Source organism: Rhinoderma darwinii, chromosome 3, assembly GCF_050947455.1.
Source record: "Rhinoderma darwinii isolate aRhiDar2 chromosome 3, aRhiDar2.hap1, whole genome shotgun sequence".
NCBI lineage: Eukaryota > Metazoa > Chordata > Amphibia > Anura > Rhinodermatidae > Rhinoderma > Rhinoderma darwinii.
In genome coordinates, this window is record NC_134689.1 from 21,372,246 (window position 1) to 21,382,004 (window position 9,759).

At 40.2% G+C, this 9,759-nt stretch overlaps 1 protein-coding gene across 1 annotated transcript in view; it reads right to left on the reverse strand.

Annotated features, from left to right (window-relative positions):
• The window catches only part of SGCD (sarcoglycan delta), a 423,838-nt gene that overhangs the window by 328,253 nt on the left and 85,826 nt on the right, over positions 1–9,759 (reverse strand). The window contains exon 2 of the mRNA XM_075856102.1: positions 420–486. The gene's annotated coding sequence lies outside the window, so the exon portion shown is untranslated. The remainder of the gene's footprint in view (positions 1–419; positions 487–9,759) is intronic.

Genomic DNA, 9,759 nt, shown 5'->3' on the forward strand with positions numbered 1-9,759 from the left:
TGTGGAAGGTAAGTCACTAGAATGAGTTTTTCCAATGGTGTAATGGTGGTTCATGAGACCAAGAAAATCTAGATATTTTATTAAACGCATCCAGCTATATTAAAAATATTTTTTTAAGGAGATTGGCTTTCATTTTTACATACAGGGCACTAGAAATTGGCGTTTTAAGTCACAAACTGGCTTATAAGTGTGTATAAAAGTTGAAAAGAAACAACATAGTTACCGTTTTTGATCATGGTCTGACAGAAGGGGGTTATAGATACTGCCAAGCAATGCATTAGAAGATTATTATTATATATATATATATACATATATATATATATATATATATATATATATATATATATATATATATATATATATATATATATATATATATATATATGTACACACACAAGAAAATGTTTTTTTTTATTTACCTTGAGAAAACAAAGGGTCCTGCGGAGTTCAGCTACAAGGCATCCATTTCCAGGGGCCCCGTGCCTGCTAAGAGAAAATATTATAATTTATTCCAGTACAGAAGAGAAGGCAAAGTCAATGAATATGTTCTTGTGAAAAGACTAATTGAATCTATTTTAGTTCACATTGATGGTCTCAGACATTTGTACAGTTTGTTTAAACCTATATGCATTTTAAGAAGATATAACAATATGTATAACAATAAGAAGATAGATGATAACCCAATTATTGTTGACCACCTTGTGTGGAATGTATAAGCAATGTACAGGAACATTGCTATGGTACACCATAAGCCATTACCACCGGGATGAAGAATTCCACAAGTACTTTTACCAGTTGTTAGGCCTTATTCAACTCCTACAATTGTATAACACATAATTCTTGTCATAATCTCCATGTACCAAGATGCTACACCATACACAAGGTCTCTTTGTAATGCAGACCACTGATGATGCTCTACCACAGATTGTTGATGAGCTCTCCGACATCTACTGTATGTGATCAGAAGCTCATGGGATTTTTATAATTTATTAGTCCATACGCAAAATTTCGACAACATTGAAAGTTTCTTCAAGTGTAGTTGAAGATCCATTATGAGTTATGATGAAAGAGTGTTAAAGAGGATCACCATAGCAAGGGCAGATCAAGAGTCACCAGGCGAGAAATTACCTATTAACAGCACCCCAGACTAGCGGTCAATACATTTACCAGTGATTTGAAGCAGCAGACACATTTCAACAGATATTTAGAGGAGACTATGTGATTAAAGCCCTCATGGTCGAATTGCTGTAAAGAACCCAAACTGAAGGTAAGAAATGAGAAGAAGGGATCTGTTTTGGCTAAGGAACATAGACAGTAAACACTAAGACAGGGGAAGGCAACCATTTTTGTATGATGTGCCGATAAAAAAAAAGCCACGCAGACATAAAAGTCATATAAGACAGACTGTTACCATGTACGTGACATAAACCAATTACTCAGTTAATAAACATGTCAGTGTAACACTTGTCCCTGACTTTCTTTGCCAAGATGATCTATCTGTGGTGTATACGAGGCTATTGAACACCAGCTGAAAGGGGTGCACATAGGAGAGACCGCGGCTACTGAACACCAGCTAGAGGGAACTCCACACAGGAGAGACTGAGGCTACTGAATACCAGCTTGGGGGCGCTGCACACAAGAGAGAGCGCGCGACTACTGAACACCAGCTTTAGGAGTTGCACATAGCAGCGAGTGCAGCTAATTAACACCAGATTTGGGGATGCACATAGGAGAGACCGCGGCTACTAAACACCAGCTTGTGGCGGGTGCACATAGAAGAAAGAGCTGTCAACTTTTGCAAACTTTTTCTGTTATAGAACTTTTACTGATCTTAGTCCTTGCGGTGCTGATCACCAGAAGAAAGAGATCAGTGCTGCATTGTGTGCATGTCAAGTGTTCAGCAGCGACAAACAAATGAAGCACTGCTCTCTCACCTGGTGATCAGCGCCACCAAGCGCATAATGAAGCACTGCTCTCACCTGGTGATCTGCGCCACCAAGCGCATAATGAAGCACTGCTCTCACCTGGTGATCTGCGCCACCAAGCGCATAATGAAGCACTGCTCTCTCACCTGGTGATCTGCGCCGCTCTCTCTCCCTGTGTTCAGCGTCACCAAGCACATGGCGGCGCTGGACACCAGGAGAGGGAAGAGGGAAGTGTGCCGGCAAATCATGCCCCACGTGCCGGCTGTGGCACCAGTGCCGCAGGTTGTTGACCCCTGCACTAGGACATGAGTCCAAAGTTGAAATGCCACATCCTTGAGTCAGGCCGAGGATACAAGCACATATACATATAACAATGCTTCCAATAACATATCCCCCTCAATGCAAGATAAGTTACATCTATGATGAATAATATGATTGAAAAAAAGAAGAAAAGAGCGGGAAGGCCCCATTCATTGGCTTTATGCAAAGAGCATAGTAGAGATCAGATGAGTATTTTAGCAAAACTTTTTTGTTTTCGTTCCAGAAACCGCTTGTCTAAGTTCACACCTGCTGTATTTTATATTCATATGTTTCAATCAAAAACTGGTACAAACAGAAAATGTGAGGTGAGCAAATGTTGTTTGCATGGGGGTGTACGGGTGCCTTACTGGTGACGCAGTTTTTATGTAGGAACGCTACATCTGGACACAATGTTCAACTAGAGTACCTTGGGCCCACCATAGAAAATTATTCTGAGGACCACCCTCAATCTATATAGAACATGTGCGCATCCACGTTTAAATGCATCATAAACTTTGTTGTTATCATTGTACACACAGGACATATTATTAATAGGGTCTAATTATTTTATGACTCATCCTGTAAGAAATAGATCCTAGTGGTAAGTGATTGGCTCTTACATCAGTTCTGAAAGGGGTTGTTTTCTGCTGGACCTATGGAGCTCATTATTGTGCAAAATCTTTATCGTCTGATTTTCTGGTGGGCCTGCCTGACCCTGCCCATCTGGTTTGAGCTTAGTTGGCATGTTATGACCAAATACACACCTGCAGGCTGTATACAAACTATTTGATAAAAAGAAGGACAGTGTCAGAGTCCATCATCAGTTGTTTTGGCCTTCACAGTCACCCAAGAGATGGTTTGAGGGGAGATAAACCTCTGGGACCTGCACCTATCTCTAGAACGGGGCCCCCTAAACCCTGTTCTAGCTATTTGTGCTCACGCTGCCTCCCGGGCCACTTACTCATTACATGGTTGGGAGTTACGGAAACAGCGTAGCTCAGCTGTTACCGTAACTACCATAGAGCTGAACTGTAGTTATGGAAAAAGCATAGCTCGCATGCTACGCTGCTTCCATAACTGCCATTCTATACTATGGGAGTTACAGAAACAGCGTAGCTCAGCGACTCCCGACATTAGGAAGTGGCCGGCAGTCGGCATGAGCACAAAAAGCTAGAACGGGTTTAGGGGGCCCTGTTCTAGAGATAGGTGTGGGTCCCAGATGTGGGACCCACATCTATCTGACATTTATGACATATCCTGTGGATATGTCATAAATGTCCCTCATGGGAAAACTCCTTTAAAGGGTAACTAAACTTTTTAAAAAACTTTTGACATGTCATAGTGACATGTCAGAAGTTTTGATCGATGGGGGTCTGAGCACTAAGACTCCCACAGATTGATAAAATGAAGCGACTAAAGGGCTCGGGTGAGTGCTGTGCCGATTCGTTTTTGATCTGTTTTCCGCAGAAAGTCAAGCGAGCGGTGTTCGGGCTCATAGACTTTCTATTGAGCCAGAACACCGCTCTGCGGAAAGCAGAGAAATGCACATAAGAAACCAAGGGGCACAGCGCTCGACCCAGTGCTGCTACTGCTTCATTTTAGCAATCGGTAAAGGTCTTAGTACTCAGACCCCCACCAATCAAAACTTCTGACATGTCACTTTAACATATCAAAAGTTTTTTAAAAGTTTAGTTACACTTTAATAAAGAGAATCTTTAAGAATGAGCATCTATAAGAAAATAATATTAACATGTGTGAAGTTTTTAACTGCTCTATTTGTGGACCTTATTGTACTTATTTTTTTGTTACTACTTTTTACCCAGTTAGTCGCTTCACTCCTGAGGAGTTCTAATCACCTCTCCTATATACAACTGTGCAGTTCTTAAAGAGACATCAAATACGCCTTCTGTTATTTAAAGAAACACTTATGCCCCATGTAGTGCCATGATTGGGTATTTGATTGTGGTAAATCCCCGCACTTTTTGTATTTAACTTCACATCTGTCGCTTTTAAACTGATCCACAAGGGAACTGATATCATGTCGAATGAACAACTGCAAATCTATGTCCTGTGGGGTTGAAAATCATGGTGGTTTCATCTCGGTGTACATTTGATTTCTACTCATTTTTAATTATACTGCTGTAAAAAATTACTTGGGCTTAAAGAGCCAAATAATGCCTGGCTATAGATACAAAGAGTAAGCCTTGATGAGAAAAACGTTCCCATATGAATTCATTATTGGAAAGTTTGCCCTTAAAAAGGTTTGATTTAAATAAAACGTATATATTGTATAAAGAAAAGTTCTACAACTTTCTAATCTATATTGTGTCTCGATTCTTTACCATTTTAGAAATTTGAGTTTGCTGTCAGAGAATGAAAACATTTGAGAACATTCAAAAACGCGTTGTGACTGCACCTCCCCTTAGATAAAGACATAATAATGTATATTTGTTGGGTTAAACCACAAAAAAGGTTTACTGTGTACCGGTAATGCCACTGTCAATAAAATGGCTGCCTTTAGCTGTATAGATGATAGTAAATCGTGTTATTAATAATGCGGAGAAGAGAAAACCTTGACAAGAATGACACCTTATGTCATGAGAAAATGACTTTCCTACAACGACTTCTAAAAATTATATTACAATCATAGAATATCCAGTTGAACTCCAGATTTTTTGGACTTATTACTATAATAACTATTCTTCTCTGAGCATGAAGGTAGGTTGGAGGTGTTTTTTTGGTCTGTAATTCCCAACTTTTTTATTATGGGTCAACCATTGAAAACATTTTCCACTTCTCGGAAACCCATACAACTACCCATCCCTACTCTACAATTCACACCCCTAACTACCTATGTGGAGGCCCTAGCCAAGTTTCAATGAACATCAGGTTTCCACAGAACCCTGTAACGTCCGCGGTCGCTGACCGCAGACTCCTATCTTCCTGCAGACGTCGTCCTCCCCAGAGATGCCAGCACATGCGGACGCCCTGTCCTGCAGTGACCACTAGGGTGCGCGCTCTAGCTCATTCCCGGCCTCAATGAGCCAGAGCACACACGTTTTAGATTTGAGCTGATTGCTCCCAGATCACCCTGGACTATAAGAAGGGCCCTGCCCCTTCCTGCATTGCCTGAGCGTTGTGTCTACCTATCCGTGTCTGTCTTTGCAAATGGTCCCTTGAGTGTTTTCAAGTTCCAGTGTTCCTGTTCCTCCTACCTGTACCGTGTATCCCGTGCTATTTTGTTCCAATGCCATGTAGAGTTGGAGTCGTGTTGTGCTGTATACTATGCCTGTCTTGTTACACCACGCCTGGTGTCTGCCTGCTGCCAAGGTCCCATCCGAGTCTATCCTGCTACTGTCTGAAGTTACTACAGGTACACCTATACGAACTATAGACTTTGACTTGTACCCTGTTGGCCAGCTGCCATATCGTCAAGGCGGTAGGCCCAGTGGGTCCACAATATCCACAGATCGTGACAAACCCTGGTTGGGAAACAAAATCAATTGTCAACTTAACTTGCACAGCGGGAAGTTATTTTGAAGGCCAAATCTAAATTCATAAGAATGCACCGTATCATTTTAAGAAATTATGACATAAGCATGAGATGTGATGTCACAAGTTCCAAAAAATAGATAAGCAGAATATTTTCATGTATATAAGACTTTAGAGACAGTATCACATACCTAATAACTTTCCGAAATGACAAAAAGAAAAAAAATTGTCACCTTCACCCCACCTATCCAAGCTTTTTCAACCCATCCAATGCCCAAACCACACTACTAAAAAAAAAATCACACAATTTGAAAAACAATATAGTAGCCAATTAAGTTTCATGATAATTTTCCATTTCCTAAGGTAATTCTATGTATTTTGTATCGATTACTATGGGTAATATTTATGGGATATATTAATTTTGATTACGCAAACCAATTCGTAATTCAACTATGTGAGGATAATACAACATAAAATGTAGACTCATTTAGATAATATCTAGTAGGATAAAATAAACCTTGACAATAATTGTCAGCTTGGATACCTAATCTACAACTACAAGCAATGAGATGAAACGGAGGTGTGGTGACCTAACGACAGACCCAGAATGAATTAATCTTGGTAATATCAATGAGATCCACAGTTCATTCCAATGATTTCCAAGGATAGACTCTTTCAGCATTACAAGATTATCTAGAGCTTAGAAGGTTAATACATATTCTTCCCTGATTTACCCCTCATGGAACCATTTATCTAGGGCCAAGCTACTGAAAAATAGTCATCATTCCAGCCCACAAGAGGAGGTCAAGGGGAGCTGAGGGCAACGGCTGATCTCGAGAGTGGAAAGTGATAAATTGGACCCTATCACGGGAAGAAGGATGTTAGGGAGGTGAGCAGCACAGATTAGAGGGCACAGCTGCACGAAAAGCACATCCACCAAAACCTGCGAACCAACTCTGTCTTAATCAACATTTGCATTAATAAGGGAAATACTCCAAAGCTTATACAATAAGGAAAAGATGACTAAGTGCAAACATCTTCATTGTTGGAGTAAGGGATGACTGGGTCAGTCAAGGACATGATGAATAAAGTAATTGCTTTTGGTCCCATGAAGATAGCTTCACCAAAAATAAATAAATTGCCCTGTTGGGTTGGCAGTTTTTGAATTATTTTTAACATTTTAATTAAGGATTATGAGATCTACCTAGCTCAACCATTTCATTTTTCTAGAGTGACATCCTTTTTTATAGTTGTCAAAGACCCACGTTTTTATCTCTAGCAGTGAATAGTAATAAGCTTATGTTAAAAGGAGGTTGTCCAAGATTAGAAAAATAAGACCGCTTTCTTTTAAAAACAGCACGACACCTCTCCGCAGGTTGTGTGTGGTCTATTCACTATAATACAGTTGAGCCGCACTACTAGACATAACCCATATACAGGTTGTCTGCTATTTCTAGAAAAAGATATCCATGTTGTTCTATTCCTGGACCACCCCTTGAAGAGGAGTAGGATAACAGGCTTATTTGGCTTAGTTATTACAAATGTTGGAGTCATCTATTCTCGCTTTAATTTTTTTATCCCCAAAAATAAGAACAGATCCCAGAAGAAGGAACAAGGATTTTATTTTCCATGTTGCCACTTTGGGATGTGTCCCATATTTGGAGCCAAAAATTGAAGGAATCCCTCTAATTTAGTCTAATACATTCTTGTTTTATTATAAACGCCCAACTTTAATTTGTCGATACAGAAACCATTTTGAGTGGACCTTCCACCTGGTTATTAGGGAGCCATCCTCACGATTCCACAAGAGTATACAAGGCTCTGGTATACGGAGGCATAGCTATAGGGGGCTTAGGTAGCAGTCACACCTGGGCCCTGGTGCCAAAGATGTCTCAAAGTGGCCTCTGCCACATGAAAAGATGCCAGTATGGAACTTGGTGTGGAAGGAAGCTCTTACATATTTTTCATTGGGACCCAGGTTCAAGTTACACCTCTTTTGGGGTAATGTGACTAAATTAATTTGTATGAGGAGTCCACTAACTTCAATAGGTAAAGGGGAGATTGTCCCATCCTGGTCAGATCATAATGTGTACACACACATGCGTAATTAGTTTTTTGGACATTATATACACATCTGTTGAGTATATACACATACATAATTGATTATTTAGACAGTTCTCTATTGAATATGTTAATATATGCAGAAATATTTTGCTACCATATTATTTTTTACAGGAGAATTCATTTTTATCATAGCAAAATAAAACATCTATTCTCCGCCGTATTTGTTCTTCACCATTTACATTGTACTATCAAAAGATATTTCCGACCCAAGTCATTCCGGTGCCCATTTGCACACATCAAATAGGGCTATGACTATACAAATTATCATTAGATAGGGGTACTTACTAACGGTCCTGACTTATTCTGTTGAAGAAGGACTGATGTTCACAAATTATAGCTGGTGATCCATGAATTAGGTTCATATGGTGGGCTCCTGGCAAAATTGACCCCTTCTTAAACTGAGTACATAATATATTTAACGACATTTTCCTGTCCTCGGGTTTACTATGTGTCTCGTCTGCTCAAAAGGAATTATTTTCCCAGAGCCAGCATGTCACTGCTACAGGAGCAAGCTGGCACTCATTAACCCAATTTGGGGCTGGTTATACTGGACTTCATACTAAGGGCCCTTTTGGCTGCAGGATAGCTCATATGAACCGGAAATCTGTAACGGTTGTACAGTCTCATTTCTTTTTAAGTACATGTTATGTCTCATCCTGTTAATATGTTCTGTTTTATTGGCCCAATTTGCAGCTCCTGAGCCTCTAAATTGTCACGTTTTAAGTCGCCATGTATAAAATTGGAGGGCTCCGCTGATGAAATTGGCTTAATTACGTTTCCAGCCTGTTTTAAATGTTATCCAAGTGTCAGTGCCAAGTGGTAGACCCAGAGTAGCATAGCAGAGTACATCTACATAAACTCATACAAGTCATTGCTGTGCTTTTAATAACAACGATGGAGCCCCCCCAAGAAGTATTTTTTTTTTTTTTTTAATCTTGAATCCTCTTCCTCCGCCCTTGCGAAACGTATCTAAAAACAACTCAATGATTCACAAAGCTTCCAGCCCCTCCAGCGAGCCATGATAAAGCAGCAGTCCCACTGGCAAAATGTTCATCAGTTGATGATGTAATGGCTGACGCACTGCGCACTTATTACCTCTCGCATGTCAGGTTGCATTTACCACACCAGACATACAAGTCACACTCATGACATGATAAAAAAAGAACATCTAAATCCCTCCCGAGCACAAAGCTCTTCTCATGATCTGTGTGCTTATATCCTTCCCTTTATTAAATACTATGGAACGGGTATACAAAGCTTATCATAGTACTAGTCAAGACAGAGAAAGAATATAATAAATAATTGTTAATTCTCGGGGGTCAATTTGACGATATGGAATCAATTGAAGATGGGTCTCATGTAGACAACTCCTTTCCATATGGACCTCGGCGAGAGGGTTCTCTGGCTTAGGCTAACTCTGGCGGTAGGCAGCAACATATGCCACTGTATAGGCATACGTCGTCAATACGCGCCATGTTAGAAAAACGTATAACACTTTATGCAGGTTACTTCTGTATGGAATAGGGAACTTGACTACGCTTTTCTATACAGTTAAACAAAAGCTATACCGGCGTATACCAGCCCGACTTTTGTTAAAAGGAAACCCTATTGGCATTCGTCCGCTAAATGGAGCCCTATGGATGTTTGTCGTATGTGCCGGGATACAGAGGCTTATGACTCTTAACTATTAGCCAAAGTAGAGGGATGTTAACAAACATTGGCCCCTGCAGACACAGCTCGTCCTTATATCACAAAGTCACCCATTCATCAGAATATATGGTATAACACTACATATCTCTGCATGCTGTTAATTCTAGAAAAATGTATGGCCAGGGGGTTTTCCAAAGCTGAGCCTGCAGCTATCGGCTCAATGCTGGGCAACCTTCAATTTAAAAGACATACTATAATGTCTTCAAGA